Source organism: Anolis sagrei, chromosome 4 (assembly GCF_037176765.1).
Source record: "Anolis sagrei isolate rAnoSag1 chromosome 4, rAnoSag1.mat, whole genome shotgun sequence".
In the NCBI taxonomy this organism is placed as follows: domain Eukaryota; kingdom Metazoa; phylum Chordata; class Lepidosauria; order Squamata; family Dactyloidae; genus Anolis; species Anolis sagrei.
The window spans coordinates 174,005,051-174,028,788 of record NC_090024.1 but is presented as its reverse complement, the minus strand read 5'-3'; the positions used below and the strand labels follow the sequence as shown (position 1 = coordinate 174,028,788).

At 40.1% G+C, this 23,738-nt stretch overlaps 1 protein-coding gene and 1 long non-coding RNA gene across 2 annotated transcripts in view; one reads left to right on the top strand and one right to left on the bottom strand.

Annotated features, from left to right (window-relative positions):
- LOC132773919 (uncharacterized) overlaps positions 1 to 19,650 on the top strand; it is an 80,159-nt gene extending 60,509 nt beyond the window's left edge. The window contains exon 4 of the long non-coding RNA XR_010909867.1: positions 15,626 to 19,650. This is a non-coding gene — a long non-coding RNA (uncharacterized lncRNA). The remainder of the gene's footprint in view (positions 1 to 15,625) is intronic.
- RAB3B (RAB3B, member RAS oncogene family) overlaps positions 1 to 23,738 on the bottom strand; it is a 100,985-nt gene that overhangs the window by 45,626 nt on the left and 31,621 nt on the right. The gene's annotated exons all lie outside the window — the stretch shown is intronic.

Below are 23,738 nucleotides of genomic sequence, written 5' to 3'. Positions count from 1 at the left end.
TTTGAACTTATTTAACAGGCTTTCTTATGCTCTTAAGGCAAATTTCCAGGTGAATTGGAGGCCTTAGTTTATAAGGATGTGAGTGTTTTGTCTCCTAAAAAGCTCCTACCATAAGTCATTATCATTCAGTAACTACTAGAGAGGAAAAATGAGTTTCAGCTAGTTACTATAGTATCTTAATCGCAGACTCCAGATGCTGAATCACAAAATATGCCATGCAATACAATACAAAGTAATAGCAGCTGTGGCTTTTCTCTCCTGATAATTCATTTCTGAGGTTACATTTTAGCTTACCATGTGAGCTTTTCTTTCTGCGATGTAGATAGGATGGAATTGTTCGTTAGCAGGCTATTTTAAGACAACTCATCTTTCCACTGATGTAATCTTGCATTAAAGCTACCTTTGTGAAAACGCATCCCTTTAGCTGACCTTGTATAATGGTATTTTATACAAGGAAAATGCATAAATATTAAATTTATGGCTTAAAGATAGTGAATAATTAGCATCTCACCATGCTTTTTAATCGCTTATCTTGCCTGATATGTAAATATCTTCATTTTTGCTCAGTCTCTTTATATTCCGAATTCTATGACAATATAGTCCTCACTGCAGAAAGATAATCCAATTCTGGGGCCAGGAATTTCGCCTTCCCCAAATAGAATACACTGTGCAACCTAAATGCAAATAGGGCTCATTTACAGCAGACACCATTAATAAAGTAGGTCAGGCAAAAAAGGGCTTGGTTCACACATTGGTGGCAATTTGTGAAAAGGACAGAAAGGAAGCATTGGATGAAATGTGTTATCACACATCCATTTTGTTCTCCAGTACAATATAACATAGTTACATTTCCTTTGCTACTTCATCTTTATCTATGAACGCTCATTTGCCTTTATCATAAGTCTGTTCCATCCATTTGTCCTCCTTTCTTTTTGCAGCTCTCAGAGTCCGGCCATGATATTTTGTTGTCAGAAGCAGAGCAGAAAATTGTAAGAAATGTAAAGATAAATTTTTCCCCTGGACATTAAGTCTAGTTGTGTCTGACTCTGGGGGGTGGTGCTCATCTTCATTTCTAAGTCAAAGAGCCAGCATTGTCCATAGACACCTCCAAGGTTATGTGGCCAGCATGGCTGCATGGAGTGCCATTACCTTCCTGCCAAAGCAGTACCTATTGATCTACTCAAATGTGCACTGCTAAGTTGGCAGAAGCTGGGGCTAACAGAGGGAGCTCACCTTGCTCCGTGGATTTGAACCGCTGACCTTTTAATCAGCAAGTTCAGCAGCTCAGCGGTTTAACCCGCTGCTCCACCGAGAGGGTAAATTGTACCTCTCTCAAAAAAAGTCCCCAGTGCAATGTACCCATAGCTAACCAAGCTATTTTAGCACATGGAAGAGCAATGGTTACACACTTAAAAGCACCTCTCTCCAAAGCTAGCAGTAAAAGGAAATAAAAGAACACATTGAATAACTAGCAGTTTACTGTCCCCTTCTGCGACATTTACAATCTATTTCCAGAACTGACCACCTCCTTTTGCCTAATGATAGATCTCTTGCTATATCCTTCTCATTTTATCTGTCTTCCTTATGTGTTCCTCCTATATTTAATTTTAGTTCACTATAGACATAAAGTTTGGAAATACAGCAGGTAGCAGTCAATCCACATCTCGTTCGTCTTAATAGGAAGAGAAGCTCCTGAGACAGATTAATTACGTACTGTAGGAAATGGGATGTTATTGGCTATGTCTTTTGCCAGATTTTGTGCTCCGGCTATAACTCATTTCCATGTAGAATGCTTCTGGTATATGACAAACGGGGAGCTCTTGCGGATATAGTCCTATTTGATGAGGTGAATAAAAGGATTCTTTTATCCCGGAATTCTTTTAAGTTATTTTAGCATTATTTTCACCTGGATGAACTGGAGCTCAGGCATGCTTTTGATTTTTGGGGGACGGCAGTTCAACAAACATGATGCAATAAACAGAATTGTTACACATTTTTGCACAGGAATGTTTCAAAGTAGAACATTTCCCCCAAACTGAAATTGCCAGGTTTTTGATGCTTGGTAGATATGACTCTTCTTCCAGCTAGTATGTCCAAGCTGTTCATTGTATAAGTGCCTTGGGCAGTAATTGAAGAGTTGTATTGTTGAAAGCTTTCATGGCTGGAATCACTGGGTTGTTGTAGGTTTTTTCGAGCTATATGGCCATGTTCTAGAGGCATTCTCTCCTGGCGTTTCGCCTGCATCTATGGCAGGCATCCTCAGAGGTTGTGAGGACCTCAGATGAACAGTAAATAACAGGTAGTTTACTCTTCATAGTTCAGAACAACATATGTACAATTATGTGATTAATCATATTGACTCACATAATGTCCTTTTAGAGAGATTTTAAATGGTCTTTCTTTGTCCATGTGGAAAATCTTCCTCCCAGCAGCTCATGAAACAACTGCACACTTCAAATTGTCTCTCCCAGCTTCTTTGAAAGCACCTATACAGCTGAAGCCTGAAAAATGTAACAGTATCCAAAAGTCCCAGGCTCAGCTAACTCCCCGAGCGTTGCCCAACCAAACTGTCTTCATGCATCTTATTTTACAGTTGACACACACACACTAATTGATTTCTTACATGCTCTAACAATATCCACACATACCTTTCCACCTCTCAATAAAACTGTAAATCAACTATACCACCATCAAATTGCATGCATTGTATAGCACAGGCATGGGCAAACTTTGGCCCTCCAGGTGTTTTGGACTTCAGCTCCCACAATCCTTAACAGCCAGTAGTTTGCCCATGCCTGGTATAGCTGAACTAGGGAGAAAAATATTTTTTAATAATTCAAAAGAATAGAATAGAATAACTTTATTTGTCATTGTGGCATTGCATAACAAAATTGAAAAGATCTCCAAGATAAGAATATTTCAGACTACCGTAACTGATCCTATGAATAAGCTACAATTGAAGCTTTTGGGTACTGGACCAAATCCACCAGTATTAATGGGAAAGGAATGTTTGCTTTATGCATCATGTTAATGCAGCATCAGTAACAAGGATTATATCATTCTAAATCCTTTAACAACTAATTCAACAAGCCACTTCGTCTGTTGGTCAATGTTTACCTAATTTTAATTTTAATTAAACAACAGGCTTGCTAAGATTATTTTTTTTTTTTGCATGACTAGGAGTATGTTATAACATCAAGCCATTTTCATATATATTTTCCACTCTTTTGATTGTACATATTGGTACTGTCCTGATCAGACAGATCTTACGCCATGCATCCTTTCAGATTAGATTCATCTCTTTTCTGATAAATAGAAGCAATATATTTCTGATATGGGGTGGGAGAAATAAAAGTAGAGGAGGAAGACTCAAAATGGCACTGAAAGGAAAGTGTGGAGTTTCAGCAAAATGAGAAAAGGCCCAATACATTTCACAGATAGCTTTCTTGGGCAACATAACATGATGCTGTATATGTGCCTTCCAGTCAATTACAATCTATGGCAGGCATGGGCAAACTTTGGCCCTCCAGGTATTTTGGACTTTAGCCTAACAGCTGGTAGGCTGTTAGGAATTGTGGGAATTGGTCCAAAACACCTGGACGGCCAAAGTTTGCCCATACCTGATCTATGGCAACCCTGTCATTGGGGGTTTTTTTGGCAGGATTTGATCAGAAGGTGGGGCTTGTTTTTGTTTGCTTGTTTGTTTCCCTCTAATGCTGAGTGAGTGTAACTTACTCCAAGAATCCTTGTCTAGCATTCAAAACATTTCACCACACTGGTAGCTAAGATGAAATAAAAATGCTATTGAATACTACTTTTAAAGCAAGAATTCCCCAGGAACTATAAAACATAAAGAATTAAGGTAAAGCTTTCTCCTTGACATTAAGTCTAGTCGTGTCTGATTCTGGGGCGTGGTGTTCATCTACATTTCTAAGCTGAAGAGCTGGCCTTGTCTGTAGACATCTCTTAGGTCATGTGGCCAGCATGACTGCATGGAGCGCCGCTACCTTCCCACCGAAGCGGTACCTATTGATCTATTCATATTTGCACTGCTAGGTTGGCAGAAGTTGGGGCTAAAAGTAGGGACTCACTCTGCTCCGTGGATTCGAACCGCTGACCTTTAAATCAGCAAGTTCAGCAGCTCAACTCTTCAACCTGCTGTGCCACCGAGGGGCTCCAGTAAGAATCAACACGTAGAAAAAATAATTTAAAATATGCAAATAATGCAAGGTTATCACATGCTCTGCTTCTTATTAATGAATTCTGGCAGACTAACCCAATAGAAAGCAATTCAGTAGCAACAATAACTAGAAAATTAATCTCTGTACTCATAAATTGCCTTCTGCAAGTACATGATCATAAGCTGACTGGAATGGGTCCACAGGTATTTCCTCCGGACCGCTTCCCATTGCCCAATATTGCCTTTTTATGACAGGGAATCAATTCCTTAATACCAAGGTGTTCTCTCTATTCCTATTAATTCCCCCTCAAAACCAACTTTTTTCTTAGAAGAGTATGATTGATCTCAAGGTGGGCTCAAAACAATTTGCTGTCTGAGAGAAAGATTCCCTGCTTTCCCCGTGCTGCAGGAAAAATAATAAAAAAGAACAGTAAATTAGTCAAGAGGATACAGCATACACTGAGGGCTGCTTTGTTAATGATGTGTGTCTGTATGTGTACGTGCATGTGTCCATGGGTATCTTTAACTATCCATTTACATACACAGTTGAAGACATTATTGGGTTGTTGGATTATGCCTCACAATCATTGGGAACGCAACTTTTTAAAAATGTTAAACAGATAAAGTATTACCTAGAATCCATTTCATCCCATTAAACTAAACTGGTCTTACCATCAAACTTAGGGTGCATCTCTACATTATAGAATTAATGTACCGTATTTTCTGGCGTAAAATACTACTTTTTAACCCAAGGAAATCTTCTCAAAAGTCAGGGGTCGTCTTATTTGCGGGAGTCATCTTATACGCGGGAGTAGCCTTATAAGTGGGAGTCGTTTTATATGCAGGAGTAGTCTTATATGTCAGGAGTCGTCTTATAGAGCAGGTGCTGAAACTTCCAATCCAGATTGGAGAATCTGTGGTTGCCGCATATGGTGGGAGTTGAAGGGACATTGTTATTATTATGTCCCTTATGCAGGGGGGGGGGGGGCACCATTGTGTCCCTAGTGCAGGGGTGCAGGAATGGCAATGTACCACTAGGGGGGACTGGCAGACCATACCTCCGGGTGAACATAGCAGATTCCAGTCCTCTGACACTTACGCTTCACACCTTTCAGGCAAGGGGATGCAGGGGGCATCATGACCTGGGACTGATAGTGGGCTGCAGGCTACCTCACCTTAGGATGAGCTCACCTCTAGCCAATCACTCTGCCAATGATGTAATCCAACCCACTGTCACCAGGCAAGCTTTGCAAAGAGCACAAGAAAGATATATAAACAGCTTGGCTGATCAATAAACTTGGAGTTCACTTCTTCACCCCCCTTGACTGTTTGGTGGTTCTTCATGCGTCGCCCACAGGGAGTAGCTCAAAAATGGCAGTGGCCGCATCCCTGCCATATGTAGTGACTGTATGAAAGCATTAAGGGTGACGCTGTACAAGTACGGTAGAAGAAAATCCATTCATCAGGATTCGTGGACTTAATGCAGTCCCGATGGTGAGGTGAAGGGCAGAGCAAGCTGTAGGCATCTGGGGTTCTCGGGGTATGGAAAAAAGAGATAGAGTAGCTCTGGGCCCAGAAAAACACACCTCTTTTACCTGTCTGGCCTGCCCTTGTATCCTATTACTGTACCTCCTCCTCTCCTCTCAGATCTCGCTCCTGAAGACTGCAGTGAAGCGATGCAGGTGCATATGTGCGAGATCTGAGAGGCAGAGAAGGAGGTACAGTAATAGGAAAATTACCATATTAAAATTAAATATGATGCTTTTAAATTTTTTATTTGGTGTGCGTTGGAAGAGGGGTAGTCTTATATGGCGAGTATATCTCAAACACTATAATTTAACTGAAAAAGTTAGGGGTTGTTTTATACTCTCAGTCATCTTATATGCCAGAAAATACGGTAATATGGCACCACTTTAACTTTTGTACTCTCGTTTGCTGAGGTGTTCCATAATATCCAAAAAAGGAGTGATCATAAGGTTCACACTATCAATCCAGCAACCCAATTATATATGTAATTGTGTGTGTAAAAGGAAATGCGAAGATACATATGGACATATATGGAAACATCCACAAACAGCCATGTGCATGCACGCACACATGAATAGAGTAGCTCTCAGTATAGTGGCTGGCAGAAACAGTTTGTCATTTTCTGGAGTTTTTGAGTCCTCCTACTTTATTCAAAAACACATTTCTGGGTCTGACAGTTTGACAACTAACTTCAAATAGAACAGCCAAATATTTGATACAACTTTGCCTGCTCGCACTTGCATGTGTGCAGCTTAAGACTAACGTTCATAAAGGCATAAACAATCTCATCCATCACACTTTAGGTCCTATGACATCTGGCCTTTTCTCAAATACTGCATGAAGGTCACACAAAAAAGTACCACACCACACGGTGGGAGAAGAAAGATATCAAAGTGAGGGGGACAAAGCAAATGGGGAAATCAGACCAGAACCAGCTGGTGATTCACCTAAACTCTTGATTTGGCTCACCCCTCACACGCACGCTCATTTCTTTACCATTTCCTACAGGCTTCTCTTTGCTCTGGCCTTATTGTCCCCCTCATCATTGATCTCATATCTTGGCTCAGCTGGGAAGTGTGGCAGCCCTGGTGCTTTTTATTTTTTAATAAAATAATAATATAATAAATGGGATCAACTAATGCTAAACATTTGATGATCAACTAATGCTAAACAAATGCTGCACATTTGATGAATAGATTTGCATCCTCACACGAGTGTTTAGCCTCAACATTTTTTGTCATTGGAGTACATTATGGGAAAGCTTGGTTCCACGACCTCCACTATAATGAGCTCTCCTCCGCAAATAATCTGTCTCTGTTTTATCTCACCTGAGTTTTAATTTGCTTTAAATCAGCTTTTCTTTTATCCATTACATGTAGCTTGCCCATTGTTATTGTGATTGTGCTTATTGTAATCTTATATTGCTATGTTTTTATTTGTTTTGTGTAATTATGTTATTATTGTTCATTATTTGCGTTTTCAGATTTATTTTATGTAATTGTTGTTTGGACTTGGCCTCATGTAAGCCGCACCGAGTCCCCATTGGGGAGATGGTGGCGGGGTACAAATAAAGTTTATCATTTATTATTATAAACCCCAGCAAGTTGCACTGAAAAAAAATGTTAAGTGGTGATACTTGCCACCCACCAATCGGTCATGCCTCATGCATCCCTTCTCCCTGATGTTGCCCTGGACATGTATAGCAAAGATTTATTTCCCCTGGCTATTGTGGCGCAAAAAAGTGAGCCCTGCTTGTTGGGCCAATCAAAATAGAAGAACGCTGTGACGTGTCTTATGCAAGCTGTGTATATTTAATGGTGTGAGTGCCTCCATTGCGCTCAGTTGCATCCTGGCTCTAGAAAGGTGCTTCAGTCTAATTGCCTTGCAGTTCACTCTCGGCTTTATTTTTTGGCTTGGCTTGGCCTCTGTCTAGCATTGAATCATTTTGATTTTCCTTTATTTACTTTATTTTCTGGGTTCTTTTTATTTAGTGGGACTGGGAGTTGGGAAAGTGTGGAATGGATGGGTGGGGTGAGCGCGTGCGCAAGTTTGGAGGACTTGAGAGAAAGAAAGAGCATCTCTCTGCTCTTGGTGTGCTTTTCTTTTAAAATATTTGGGTGGCTCTGAGAGCCTTGAGTCACCCGTTAGCTTCTTTTTCTCCTCTCCTCCTCCCCTTTCCTTCTTTGGGGGGCTGATTGGCTCTTTGTGGGGTGTAGCCAGCCAACCACTCCACCCCTGACTTGAAGTCAGCCTTCTCCCCTTTTTTCACCTGAGCCCCTCGATTGCCCATTTTTGGGGCTGCCGCCACTGCCTTACCTTTCTGAATTAATGAAGCTGATGACAAGTAGCTGCTAAGACTTAAACTAACATGCTCCAAAAATATGTTTTTTCCCAAAACATGGCTAGATTTCCCGCAATACATTTTGAAAATGATTTTTTTCCCAGTGGATCATACAGGAGTGTTTTTCTAATAAGGGAACAATACTTGCTGCTGCTGTATTGGCCTCTTCCAGGATGTTTTGTAGGAACAAGAAATGCAAACACTTTGGAAGAAGTTGCTTGGCTTGCTGTTGTTTTTTATTAGTAAAGAAGGAAGTGTAATAGTGGGGCACTGGGCTGTGAAATTTATCTTTGACATTTGGCAGGAAGGAATTTTTAAAGGAATTTTATTTCTAAAAAGAAAAGAAATTCCTAAAAATCAGGAGATTATGAAACTTGTGGGCTAGCAGTGGTAGATGTGACCTCCAAGTGTAGTCATTTTCATCCTGATAGCCCTAAAAATGACATTGCTGCCAATGGGCCAGATCTACCCGCATTTTTCGGCTGAGGACCTAAAACAACTATTCGAATACCCGCCTGTTTTTGGGCGTCACACAAAAACGGATCCGGGGGTTCAGCTGAAATGCTCAAGCCTAGTAACAACTATCCCTGGAAAGACTTCCATGCATTGCTCCAGTGATCAGTTTTTTATTTATGCAGGACGAAGTTTGAATTATTTTTTTTTCCTTAATTGAATTTGCCTACAAATTAAAAAGAAGTCCCCAGGTAGTACCTGTTACATTTCTAACAGGTAAGGCTCAATCTCCTACTTGTCAGCTACTGGATATCACAGCAGAGGGAATCAGCATGAAACTGGTGAGGCAGGGAGAAATCCTGCCCTGATGAGGTTTTAATGTGGAATCCTATTAGGTTTTAATGTAAAATCACAGTGTTTCCTTCGTGCGGTTTTATGAGATAACTAGACAACCATTATTTTTGGATGAGCCTTTTATGGTGCAACTGTCCACCTCACTCATAACATTTGGTGGGTATCATCTTCCATTTGTGTCTTCCTGTTGCATCCTTCTCTCCTCTTGTCTTTCCATAAAAAAAATTGAATAAAGAAAAGACACAATTGCTTTACAATGACATTTGACCAGTAATGCTAGGAGTCTCGCATCAAGAAACATTTGGTGCTCTTCACCAACTCTAAGTCTTCTCATATTTTCCTCCTTCTGTAGTTTTCTTTCATTTTGTAAGGATAGAGCACAACAGGGGTAACTTCTCTTTACCAGCATGAAAATGTTCAATTGAAAAACAGTGGGAGGGCCGGTCTCTAAGAAAGTGGACAAGGTGGTGGGGGGCAACATTTGACAAAGTTACTTTTTCAGACCTCTTGATAAATGCTGAGAGTTTGAGCAGAGAAAGAAATATGTTTTCCAAACTATCATTAGGGATATTTGTCCTTTTTGTTGTTTTCTGTGCATTTCTAGTGCCAGAGCAATTTTCATCACAAATCCTCTGTCCTAAACTACTGGTTCTCAGCCTTAATTGGCTACTTCATGGAATGAGGTTTCTTCAGCCCACACACTTCTTTTTAATTAGTAGGTTACATTAGAAACATCAGAGCTTACTTCCAAGCACATGTGTGGATATTCTGGACGTAATCCTACAGCCCTCTAGCTCTGTGCTGCCAACATCTGAGTAAACCTTTCTAAATGTTAACTACAACCCTTTCAGTCTGCAAACAAGTGCTAAGGTGGAACAACTAACAAGGTTTGGAAATCCTGCTTGTATACTGAGACATTTCTTAAAGATTGGAAATCACTGATAGACCCTTGGCAGAAAAAATGATTCTGCAACATATGGTTTTGATGATTAGAATGAATAGGTTATTAAAAGAGGTGATTATGTAGGTATTTTGGTGAGAAAGACATGCATATGTAGCTATTTAAAGCAATGTTTAAAGTCAACCCCTCCTTTCTCTCTCTCTGTCTTTTGTTCTGTATTATTAAACTTTTTAAAGAATTTTAATTTCTTATATTTTCTTTGTTTCTAATGTGAATCATTAAAAAGATATTCTCAATTCCAGTGATATAAAATTTCTGAAAACATGGCTGACTTAAAATAGTTTTAGTTTCAAGTTGGGAGCCCTTGGTGGTGCAATGGGTTAAACCCTTGTGCCGTCAGGACTAATGATCGAATCTGGGGAGAGCGGGTTGAGCTCCCCCTGTCAGCTCCATGTGAGGAAATGAGAGAAGCCTCCCACAATGATGGTAAAACATCAAAACTTCAGTGCGTCCCCTGGGCAACGTCCTTGCAGATGGCCCATTCTCTCACACCAGAAGCAACTTGGAGTTTCTCAAGTCGCTCCTGACCCAAAAAAAAAAAGTTTCAAAATCTGGATCATATCCTACGTTTGCTCCTTAAGCAATACTATGCTGTTTTTCACAAGAAATGCAATATATTTACCTGAAATAATGTTCATGCACATTGCTTTTCATGACTTCCAAACATGGTTATTAAAATCCCATTACTTACCCACATATGTGTAGTAAAAATGCTATATGTATTCATCTTTAGTTCATAAATACAGCAGTGGGGCCGTACCACTTAAGAACTTGACCTAAGATTGTAAAAATGCTTTTACGTTGTTAATTTACATAACAGCCATTCATTAAGGTATGTTTTTATCGACCATAGAGACGCACTTCAAATATGTTTAAATGTCCTGAAAATAATTCCTGCCAATTATGTTGAATATGCATGTTAAAACCTCAACTAGGATCACAATGCTTTTATATATTTTTTTTCATTTAGAAATAATAAAACTGTAATTGCATTAACAGGATTAGCACAAATACCTTGTATTTCTGACCCTTCAGGGTAATCAAGCTCATGTTTCTTATATTAGTTTCTTTTATCAGCACCTCAAAGAACTCTGTATTCTTGCCTTTTACTTAATTGGCTGCCTAGAGAACACTTAGATGACTCACTGCTCTCCTGCTCGGAATTCAGCATAAAGGAGAGATGCTGGAGATGGGTGAATATTCCCATAAATGTAAATGAAAACATGCACACACACCTCTGTATGCTGTAGAAAAAGGTATATTAGAAACATGAATGTAAAATAAATGTGCCTGTTATGCGATTTCAGCATCCACAAGAACCATGGGTTTAGAGGCCCTTCGTGTCAAGTTTTTCCAGAAGGCCAAATGAGACACAGACAGGTTGAAGGCAAAATTAGAGGTTTATTCTTAATGGCCAGAGAGCGGTCACTCCAAAGTACTAACATATCTCAGTTGCAAATACAGAGCATTTCTATTTCATTCTGACAGTTATTCAAGAAACTTGCACAGGCTCCTGATTAGTTTAGAAACTGTCCAGCTAGGATCCGTATCTGGAGTGGCTCAGGACTCTATTCAATGTTATAATTGGTTGCTCCTTCGTAGTGGCAGGAAATTTTATAAACTGTCATTACATCATTTGAAGTGTCAGTCTGTTCTTCTGATCCACTCCTGAGAGGGGTGCAATCAGGAAGGAATTTGGTGTGGCAATTACCAATAGTTTTGTGGTGGGCTTAATGGTTTGGTTCCTGTTGGCACAATGGAGTTAGTCCAAAGTACACAATAGGTACTTGAAGGTGATGGCCATTTCAATGGGTGTTGCAAGGGTGAGACTGGCTCAGAACATAGGAGATGGACAATTCCTGCAGACAGCCCCAATCATATCAGAAAAGAACAGGAAACAGACCCAGGATCTCTGATGCAAAAAAAGTGTCTAAGTAGCAAGGCTTCACGGAGATTTGTGAAGGCAAAAATAAAGCAAGTGAGCAGTTAGTTAGCTGAGGGACACAGTTTTCAGTGGCTTTCTTACTTCCAATTATCAGGCAGATTTAAAATTGATAAAAAGAACCATGGTTTTGAATTAAATAAGTCAGAATTTGAATTGCAGTTGTTTACAGATTGCTAAAATGTATACATTTTAGTAATAAAATGGGCTAAGAACATACAGATGGGTTGAGAAAATATGTGGTCAAAGGGGTTGAAATTTTCTTTATGTTATGATCTTTTTTAAAATGATGTATTATTGGTATATTATTCCAGAAAAAACTGGCCAGAATGTATAAAGGATTGACTAATATATGTTGGATATTGTGCCATCGCGCCTGGGGGCTATAACTCTTAGTGAAAGAGGCTAAGCATCTTTCCCCAGGGGATTGCTTCTTGCCCTCCTATAGGAAACTGGAACTCCCAAAGACCAAAACACAACAGATAACTCGAAATGGTATTTATTGTTCACAATGAGTTATCTTTCTCAGGCATAAGCTTGATGTTTCAACAGGGATAAAGGAAATATACTTTACAATCTCTGAAGTCCAAGGAGTTTGCAGCTGAGAAGCTTTTCCTGTTTCCTCTTTCCTCAATGGCTGTGAATATCGGAATAAACACAACCCCAGTCCAATGGCCTATGTTGAAAGCACAAGACCTTCCTCTGGTGCCAAAAGAACCAGTTTGAAGGCGCTTGGGTCTCCTCAATGTTGTCCAGGACAATCTGGACATAAAGCATGAGTCCCAAGGGTAAAAAACCTTAGAATTGGTGCTGAGAGGTAATTTAATCAGGGTCTTTTAGAGCCAAGTCTCTTACGTCCATCTGATAGAAACTCTGATGGCAGAATGAAAAAGGGAAGCACTCCCCTCCTCCAGGAAGAGGTGGAGCCAAACAATTGAGCTTGAGGAAGCAATTTAACTGGTGCAAACAACACTGATTGACAGCTAGAAATAACCAATCAATCCAACTATACATAAGCAGGGTAAAAAGGCAGGATTAAGCATGATACAACAGTTTAAATCTTGCAACTAACAGTTCTACACATAGGTGGCACCACTCGCGCCGTCACAGAGATATGGAAAAAAAATGAAGGGGCATTTTATCATATGAGGTAAACACATGGAAAAACTTTTAAAAATGTTTCAAATACAGACATTGAAGCAGAGGTTTTTAAAGATTAATATTCAATTAAAACTGATCTTTTTCTTCTGGGACTGATGGAAATGCAGCTAGAAAAGTCTCATGAAAAATCACTTCAATATTTGACTACTGCAGCAAGACTATTATATAGGCAAAGATGGATGAATTCAATACAAACTACTATGAAGGAATGGTTGATGACATTGACTTATTTGGCAGAAATTGATGAAAAATTAATGTGAAGCTTGAAAGGCACTCAGTGAACTACTGGGACACAACTATCTCAGTTGCTAATGATGCAGCCAGACTCACGACATGCTCAAAGGTGAAAGGAAAATCCAAAGCTGTATTACACACAGTATAGAAATATGGAATGGGAGAAACAAGAGCCAGACACATAATATGTAACACACCTGCCAAATTGATGACTGACTACAAATGTAAAGCACTTTTTGCTGTCTGTGGATTACTCTAACATCATGAAGAATTCTGTTCCTTGTTCGTTACCTTCAGGCTGCCATGCTTAAGAATCATGACACACATATGCAGTCCTTATGAAAGATTTGATTCTATTTAAAGCTAAGAATCTTAATCTTATTATAATCTCTTTAAAGACAAGCTTCGTATAGTAATTTGTTGAGGGCCATGGCCCAGTTTAAATTTATTGTGCATTTTGTTTAATATAAGCTGAATTATTGTATAAATATTTTACTGAAACATATAGATTTTTGTTTATATTTGATTACCACATACATTATTTTTTCTTGTAAAAATGGGATGAGCAGGTTTGTCTGTTGGGCTTGTACAACTCATAACCCATGAAAGCAATTGTAGTCTACTTGCATTGCAATTGTTGTTGCGTGCCTTCAAGTAATTTCCAATTTATGATGAACTTAATGCAAAATGATTTTCTTGGGAAGATTTACTCAGTTGGGGGGGGGGGGGGGGATGACTTTGCTTTCTTCTGATGCTGAAAGAGTATGGCTTCCCCAAGGTCATCCAATGGGTTTCTGTGGCTGAGTGGGAAATTGAACTCAGACCTCTAGAATAGTTATGAACACCCAACCTACAAACCCATCGTTATGAATGGGTCTCTGCCCTCCCTCCCTCCCTCCCTCCCTTCCTTCCTTCCTTCCTCCCACGAAACCTTAGCATTGAACCAAAGTGTGTCTGTATCTCTCCACCACCACCCTGCCCAAGCCCTTTCCTTTTTCTTCCTATTGATCTCTCGAAACCTCTTTTCTCTTTTCTTCCACTTTAAATCTAGCTGCTTCCCTCTGCAGAATTCTGGGGTTTGTAGTTTAGTGACGCCCAGGACCTCTCTGGCTAAGCCAGTGGTTCTCAACCTGTGGGTCCCCAAATATTTTGGCCTTCAACTCCCATAAATCCTAACAGCTGGTAAACTGGCTGGGATTTCTGGGAGTTGTAGGCCAAAACATCTGGGGACCCACAAGTTGAGAACAACTGGGCTAAGCAGTTTAAAGGCCCCTCCCTAAACTACAAACACCTGGATTCTGCAGGAGGCAACAACCGGATTTAAAGTGGATAGATGCTCTAGTGCAGCAGTTCTCAAACTGTGCTCTGCAGAGCTCTTAGGGCCCCTTGGTCTCCACTCCCCCCTGCTAAGGAAACATGCAGTCTATAGAGCCCTGCTGCCTATGGGGCCTTCCCACCGCAGCTTTGACTGTGCTATTTCTTCATGGCAGAAACAGGTTAGACTGGGTGGCCCCTGGAGTTATGTATTATTATTATTATTATTATTATTATTATTATTAATTAATTAATTAATTAATGTCAAAGGCTGGGTGGTCATCTGTTGCTTTGATTTGTGCTTTAAAGGGGGCCTGCTCTAGTGTGGTGAGATCCAATATCTGCTTTGTCCTCCCTATATTTCTCCTCCTCTCCTTTTCTTGCCTTCATGACTGACAACGCTTTTAATTGCCCTGGCTCAATGTGATGCAATACTGGGATTTGTAGTTTGTTGAGACAGCAGCATTATTTGACAGAGAATGTTAAAGATCTTGTAAAACTACAGCTTCCAGAATCCCATAGCAATGAACCAGGGCACTTAAAGTGGTGCCAAACTGTATTCATTCCAAAGCATAAGTACATCCCAAGGAAGCTGGACAGGATAAACAGGAGAGGCTCCTTGAGGGAAGGGTTATCTGTTTTGATGGGGCTTTCTCCCCATTGCTTGGAAGCTTTGGCTTTTTAAGGGGGGGGGGGCGGATTTTAATCACACAGGAACTATAATGTGCACCCTTTTTGGCTAAATTACAAGGAGTGCATTTTTTGCTGGACCTTTTCCAACTTACAAACCAATTCAACTTAAGAATGAACCTACAGGCCCTATCTTGTTTGTAACTTGGGGACAGCCTGTAAATGTAAGTAACTATGTTTGGTTTTTCCAAAGTTAGCATTTGATTGTGGCAACAAGATGTCATAAATCTTCCCTTTGATCCATAAATTAAAATCTTTTTGACAGTAATAATCGTGACCTTTATCATTTTTTTCCTTATTAGTGACAGAGTGATTGCTGCCCTTTCCTCCTTGCCTCAAGTTCGTTGTTTCCTTGATGGTATAAGAGAAGATGATTTTCCATGTGCTTCCTCTCTGATGTTTATCGATCATGAAAAGATACTTCCATCACATTTTCTCATTCATATATGTACGTGTTTCATTTTGCAGCTGTGAGTCACATGTATGCCGGGTTCATTTGTAGCTCCGAGTGGCTGTCAGCTGAAGACTGCTCATCTGACAAGACGTCGGCATAGCTAAAAACCGGAGACATCAACAGAGGACCCATTTCAGAGCTTCTGGTTCAGGGGGGAAAGGTGTTTGACATGTACAGCCCTTGGCATTGTGCTGTGGTAGATGGTGTCTATGTGTCATTGCAATTCAGCTGGAAAAACAAACAACGTGGTGTTTGACAAGAAAGTCAGCCATACGTAAATGTGTATATTTAAGCCTGCGCCTCTTCAAATCCACTAGTTATGGGACTCTTCAAGCCCAAGATCAGCCTAAATAGGATTTGCATGCAAGCAGTACTCCAAGGAGAATATTTTCAGATAATATTCTTATCTCAGTGGAAGCAACAGTAATCTCATACTATGGAACTCAAAGACGTCATCCTTTTATTTACTGTATTTTTTCAGCTAACTGCAATAGCAGGATAGTCTACTATAAAAGATGCAAAGAATGAGCCCATTTTATTGTTCACATTATTAGTTTGCTTAACCATTGTTCTTGCCATTTTTTGTTGTTGTTGCCAATGTGCCTTCAAGTTGGCTACAATTTATGGCAACCCTATTACAAGGTTTTCTTGGCAGGATTTATTTAGAGGGGGTTTGCTATTACCTTCCTCTCAGGCTGAAACAATGTGACTTGTATATTGTTACCCAGTGGCTTTTTCAATGGGATTCAAACTCTGCTCTCCCAATGTCCTGGCCCAGGACTCAAACTATTATAACATGCTGGCACTCCAAACTATTGTTCTCCTAGTAAGTGAAAGGAAATGAGTCGAACACAAACCCCCCTTAGATCTATTCTAGTTCTGCCTAATAGCTATAGGGTTAATAGTAAAGGTAAAGGTTTTCCCCTGACATTAAGTCCAGTCATGTCTGACTCTGGGATGTGGTGCTCATCTCCATTTCTAATCCGAAGAGCCAGCATTGTCCGTAGACACCTGCAATGTCATGTGGCTGGCATGACAGCATGGAGCACTGTTATCTTTCTGCTGGAGTGGTACCTATTGATCTACTCACATTTACATATTTTCAAATTGCTAGGTTTGCAGAAGCTGGGGATGACAGCAGAAGCTCACGCTACTCCCCAGATTCTAACCTGTGACCTTTCGTTCAACAAGCTCAGCAGCTCAGCAGTTTAACCCACTGCGTGACCAAGGGCTCCTATAGGCTTAATAACTGTCCAAAAAATCATCAGCTGTCAGAGATACATGCCACCATTTTGTTTCCAATCATGGTAGCATTGTATTGTCGAAGGCTTTCATGGCCGGAATCACTGGGTTGTTGTAGGTTTTTCCGGGCTATATGGCCATGTTCTGGAGGCAATTTTTCTCCTGACGTTTCACCTGCATCTATGGCAAGCATCCTCAGAGGTAGTGAGGATTTTAAATTATGATGGTAGCATTCTTCCATCATAATTTAAAAGGCAACAAATAAAATCTTTATAGCAGTCAATAGATCATTAGGCAGCACATTAAATGCACATTAAAACAACATGATAAAAATAATCAACTTAAATACAAACATTACTGTTATATGATTTCAGCTCCCCTAAAATCACGGGTTCCAAGTACCAAGCTTCCAGTGCTGTCAGAATCACAGGTCTATGCACTTTGCACCCTTCCTCTTCCCATGCTGCATTTTCTATCTAAAAGTGGTGATGGTGGAGATGTGACTGAAGGGTTAATGCTTGGAAAAAGAGCAGCTTGATATATGTACTTTACCGCCCGGGCATCAAAACATGTCTTGCTGCTTCCTTTCCAACCACTCAAAGCTGTAGTGCCCAGAGCTAGGTAGGTTATTTTGGTACATGAATAATTCCAGAAATGCTTCTCTCTGCCCTTCGCAATTAAAAAAAATAAAAATAAAAATAAATGAGTAACCATTAGGATGACAAATCAAGCCAAGCTCTTTGATATCTATCAAAATCTGATGTTTGAGGCAGTTGCACCACTTTCTCTACTGGAGGATCTATTCTGTATCTGAGCATAAGAAGCTGCCTTATTTCAAGTGAAACCACCCATCCGTCTAGCTCAGTAATTAACAACACGAACATTCCATGCCTCTGCAAGGTTTCAGACAGGATTTATCTATCTGGAAATGCCAGAGATTGAACTGGGGACCTTAGCTGTAAGCATGAGCTTAAGCATGTAAAATTATATTAATGTGCGGTTGGATACAACTGGCAGGATTATCTTGGTTCAGGCATGATGCATATGATAATTATGTATATGGGAAATATAATTTGTATATTTGGTAAAAGTAAAGTCTAGTCGTATCTGACTCTGTATAGTGGTGCTCATCTCCATTTCTAAGACGAAGAGCTGGCGTTGTCCGTAGACACCTCTAAGGTCAAGTGACTGGCATGACTTCAGGGAGTGCCATTACCTTCCTGCCAAAGCAGTACCTATTGATCTACTCACATTTGCATGTTTTCGAACTGCTAGGTTGGCAGAAGCTGGGGCTAACAGCGAGAGCTCACTCCGCTCCACGGATTCAAACTGCTGTGTCACCGGGGGCACCATAATATGTATATGGGAAATATAATATGATCCTCCTGATGGTTTTAGATTTCAGCTCCCAGAATTCCTGACTTGGCTGGAACTTCTGGGAGTGGAAATCCAAAACACCTAGAGAATCAAAGTTTGGGAAGCAATGTGCAAGCTAAAAAATTTAAAATCTCACCTGCTGCTCTACTTCTGTTGATTCAAGTATTTTGAGAAATATATCAGTTATTGTAGATGCTATTACTAAGAAGATAAGTGTGTTATAGGTTCACATGTCACACCAGTTACACAACTGAATCAAGACATCTGAAAGTAATGTCTTTGTAAGATACTAGGGTGTTTCAGCAAGCAGAACTACACTAATATCAAACACGCAAAGTACATAACTTCCTCCCAATTTCAATGTATAATGTACTGAGGTTTGGAACTGAACTGCCTATGTTGCTGAATGCAGCTTCTATCATCCCTGCCTATTGGCTATGCTGGTTATCGTTGATGAGAATTCTAGTCTAACATTTCAAAAAGCCAAAGATGAATTGACTTTGGGACATTTGCAGGACTTTTAATGCTACATACACTTTTTCGTCCGAGCCCAACATTTCAAAAGCCAAACATTTCAAAAGCCACAGATCAATTGACTTTGGGGCCTTTGCAGATGTTTCAATGCTGTGTGCATCTCCTCCTTCTTACTTCTTACCCAGCTTTTCCCAAGGATACAATAACAGGTTAACATATCACACATAACATCAGATAGAAGCATGTAGTGTCCATTTTAAAAGAACACATAAGACCAATATTTATTAACATTCATAGTCGAAAAACCATACTTTAGAAATATTCTGTTTAGGCTTGTCAAAAGAGACTGGTCTGTAATGCTGTTTTAAATTCAGGCAGCATATTCAGCTGTTGAGTCTCTTCCAAGAGCTCATTCCACAGTCCAGGGGCAGCTGAAGAAAAAGTCCTCTGGGTGACAGATCCCAACCTAGTCCTGGTTGACAAGACTAAATGTCCCCCAAAGGACCTGAGTATCTGGGACGGATTATACGGGAGGAAGTGATTCAACTTGTACTTATGTGTAAATAAATCAGCTAGCACAAAAATGTCACAAGCTTCTAGGCATCTCATTCTAAGAAAATAAGCCACGAGTACATTGTTTGTATCCTTGGATAATTCATTGCTCAAAGAATTAAGTACCTACCAAGTCAATTTTAAACTGTGAATTTTAGCCTACATTTTATTAGTGTTTGGTTTCTACCTTTGTTGTATGTATTTTAATATACACATAATAAAGGCAGGTCATTCCAAGACTGTGGAATGAGCTGCCGGAAGAGATTCGCCAGCTAATCAGCTGTCAAAATTCAAAACTCAGTTGAAGACTTCTCTCCTGGCAGCTCTACCCAGTAAATTTTAACTTGTGATTTTTAACTTGCATTTTATTAATAAAATTTAACCTGTATTTTAATTGTGTGTATTTTGTTATTTGTATATTAATATTCTTTTGTTTTATCTCTCTGATCTGCAAGAAGAGGCGGGTAATAAATAACAATGATGATGATGATGATGATAATTTGCATTTTAATAGCATTACATTTTATCAAGAAGGAAGATAGATGCTTTTGAACTGTGGTGCTGGAAAAAAATTCTGAGAGTGCCTTGGACCGCAAGAAGATCCAACCAGTCCATATTTCAGGAAATAAAGCCCAACTGCTCATTGGAGGGAAGGATATTAGAGGCAAAGATGAAGTACTTTGGCCACATAATGAAAAGACAGGAAAGCTTAGAGAAGACAATGATGCTGGGGAAAATGGAAGGAAAAAGGAAGAGGGGTCGACCAAAGGCAAGATGGATGGATGATATCCTTGGAATGACTGGTTTGACTCTGAAGGAGCTGGGGGTGGTGACGGCCAACAGGAATCTCTGGCATGGGCTGATCTATGAGATCACGAAGAGTCGGAAGTGACTGAACGAATAAACAACAACAGTTTATCAATCTGTTCTAGCCAGATTGTATCCTGCCTTGAGTCATGAAGATATGCAGGTAACAAAAATGATGATGATGATTATTTTTTTTAAAAAAAAAAAAAACTAGACCGGATTTCCGCAACCTAGGTCCATCTATATGTTTTTCACAACTCCAGTTATTCTCAGTCAACATGGACGCACTTATTGGGGATCATGGGAGTTGAAGCCCATCCACCACATTTATAAAGTGCCAAACTGGGGAATGTTATGCTGGCTATTTATTTATTTATTTATCATGTCAGAAGTGAATTGAGAGTACAGTTATTAAAAACACAAACAAAGTTAAACACTTGGCATGATACTAAATGTCCTTTGACCAGTAGCTGGCCACTTGGAGTGCCTCTGGTGTCACTGTGAGAAGGTCCTCCACTGTGCATGTGACAGGGCTCAGGTTGCATTGTAGTAAGTGGTCTGTGGTTTGCTCTTCTCTACACTCGCATGTTGTGGACTCCGCTTTGTGGCTCCATATCTGAAGACTGGCTCTGCATCTCGTGGTGCCAGAGTGTAATCTGTTCAGTGCCTTCCAAATCACCCAGTCTTCTATGTGCCCAGGAGGGAGTTTCTCATCTGGTAATAGCCATGGATTGAGGTTCCAAGTTTCAGCCTGCCACTTTTGGACTCTTGCTTGCTGAGGTATTCCTGCAAGTGTCTCTGTAGATCTTAGAAAGCTATTTCTTGATTTAAGGCATTGGCGTGCTGGCTGATATCTGAACAGAGGAGGGGCTGGAGATGTCCAGATATCAAGTGGTGCAATACCAGCTAAACAGTATAGTTTCTCCAGTGGTGTGGGATGTAGACATCCTGTGATAATGTGACATGTCTCATTAAGAGTCACATCCACTGTTTTAGCATGGTGAGATGTGTTCCATGTTGGGTATGCGTACTCAGCAGCAGAATAGCGAAGTACAAGGGAAGATGTCTTCACTGGTTATGATGGCTTATTTTGCATAATGCTTTTAAATTCAAATAAACTTATCAGTTTCTCTTCCTCAAGAGCACACTAGACTAGAGTCAGGATGTATGTACGTATTTTTACTATGTATTTCTTATTTTTCAATTATCAAATCCAGCAGCTGTGAATTCAGAGAAGAGTAATGGAGTAATTTATTCTATCAGTTGGTTCTACCAAGCAGTATAAACATCATTTCAAGATCAGATCCTCATAAGATGTTCTTTTCAACTGCAGTGACTATATGCTATGAAAAATGTATATATCATTACAGAAACACCATTATATAAATTCTGTGTCACTCAAAGGAATAAAAATAGATCATGTTTAGCTGATACCATTACACTATTTCTTGTCTCATACCAATTAAAATAACATGGTGTTTTTTTTAAATGTTAACATATTTTACATGTAGGTATGGTAGTGAAAACCAAGCTGATTCTGAAAAAAAGGAACAGTCATTCAGCGTAATTAGTGGCTGTCAAGTTTCAATTTGGCTGAATTATCCTAACAAAAATAGGACGATGCAGCTGTGCTTGATTGCAGTGAAACTATATCTCTATCATTCATTAAAACTATTAATATCCCTTTGAAGTCTACTTCAGTTAATGCATTCTTAAAAATGGATCTGATGCTATAGAAGCAAAGTGGCTCTCGAAAATTTATATATAACTCCACTAAGAGTATCAACATTATCTTTCAACCATGTTGTTGTTGTTATGTGCCATTAAGATTACTTTGACTTAGGGTGACCCTCTGAATATGAGATCACCAAGAGAAGCAGTTATCAACAGCCTAGATCAGTTTTTGTAAGCTTAGGGCCATGGTTTTATTGACTGAATCAATCCACATTTAATGTGATCTTTTTTTCTTTCCTTCCACTTTGCCAAGCACTATAATCCTATCATGAGTTAATAGTCATAATTTTGTCATCTTGGCTTATAATAAGAGATTAGACTTGATTTCTTCTTGGACTCATTAAGTTGTTTTTTGTGTAGAATGTGACATAGTTGGCTGAGAGCTAGCTGCATTAAATCACTACTGACCAAGAGGTCATGAGTTCGAAGCCAGCCCGGATCGGAGTTAGCTTCCGGTCATTCATCTAGCTTGCTGTCGACCTATGCAGCCCGAAAGACAGTTGCATCTTTCAAGTAGGAAATTTAGGTATCACTTATTCGAGGAGGCTAATTTAACTAATTTACGATGCCATAAAAACTTTCCAGCAGTGTGCAGAAGAATGAGGAAGTACTCTATCAAAAGACTCGATGTCACAATGGACGGTGAAGTGGCAGCTCCCCCTGTGGCTGGAACTGAGCCAGAATCCAGCTTACCCTCATGAAGCCTCTTTTTTTTTCTTTTTTCTTTTTTTTTGTCGTGTCAGGAGCAACTGCTCCTGTTGTGAGAGAATTGGCCGTCTGCAAGGACGTTGCCCAGGGGACGCCCGGATGATTTTTGATGTTTTATCATCCTTGTGGGAGGCTTCTCTCATGTCCCCGCATGAGGAGCTGGAGCTAATAGAGGGAGCTCATCCGCCTCTCCCTTGATTCGAACCTGCGACCTGTCGGTCTTCAGTCCTGCCGGCACAGTGCTTTAACCCACTGTGCCACCGGGGGCTCTATGAAGCCTCTGCGTCTCTCTATATATGTTGTATGTCTGACATTGAATGTTTGCCAAATATATGTGCACTGTAATTCGCCCTGAGTCCGCTGCAGGGTGAGAAGGGCAGAATATAAATACTTTTTTTTGTTGTGTCAGGAGCGACTTGAGAAACTGCAAGTCGCTTCTGTTGTGAGAGAATTGGCTGTCTGCAAGGACATTGCCCAGGGGATACCTGGATGATTTGATGTTTTATCATCCTTGTGGGAGGCTTCTCTCATGTCCCCGCACGAGGAGCTGGAGCTGATAGAGGGAGCTCATCCGCCTCTCCCCAGATTCGACCCTGCAACCTGTCGGTCTTCAGGGGTTTAACCCACTGCGCCACCGGGGGCTCCTAATATAAATACTGTAAATAAATAAATAAATCATAACTATTTCCTTCATAGTTGTCCTTCCAAATCTTAGCCTTAAAGCTCATCTACACTGACTACTTAATCTGTGGTCAGGCCAGAGCAATAATGCTCCAGATTGGCCCTGGAGGCAGATACCAATCCATCTCTAGTTCATGGCAGGACGGAGTTCAGCCAGTCCAGCCGGGCTAAGACTTTGTTTCTGTAGGACCACCATGTTTTCATCTTCTGCTTCTACACTGGGAATCTGGTAATGTCTCTATATACAATCAGCCCTTTAGTTGCCTAAAGAATGTGTTTGGAATGTACTTCAGAAAGTTCAACAAGTTGGAGCTTCCATTTAATACAACAAGTCAAATCCCTCTCTGGTATGCACACCTAACATGGTGAGAAACCAGATTCTAAGATGAATCCAGACTCTTAATAGTGTTGATCAGAGTTTAATGCTCAATACGCATGATACACACCAGATACATCTATTCTGGGAATAAACTGCCCCATAAGTAGAAGAGAACTCATAGTCCCAAGAATGAACATGACAGAATTCCAGAAGGGAAACTACTATGCAGCAGA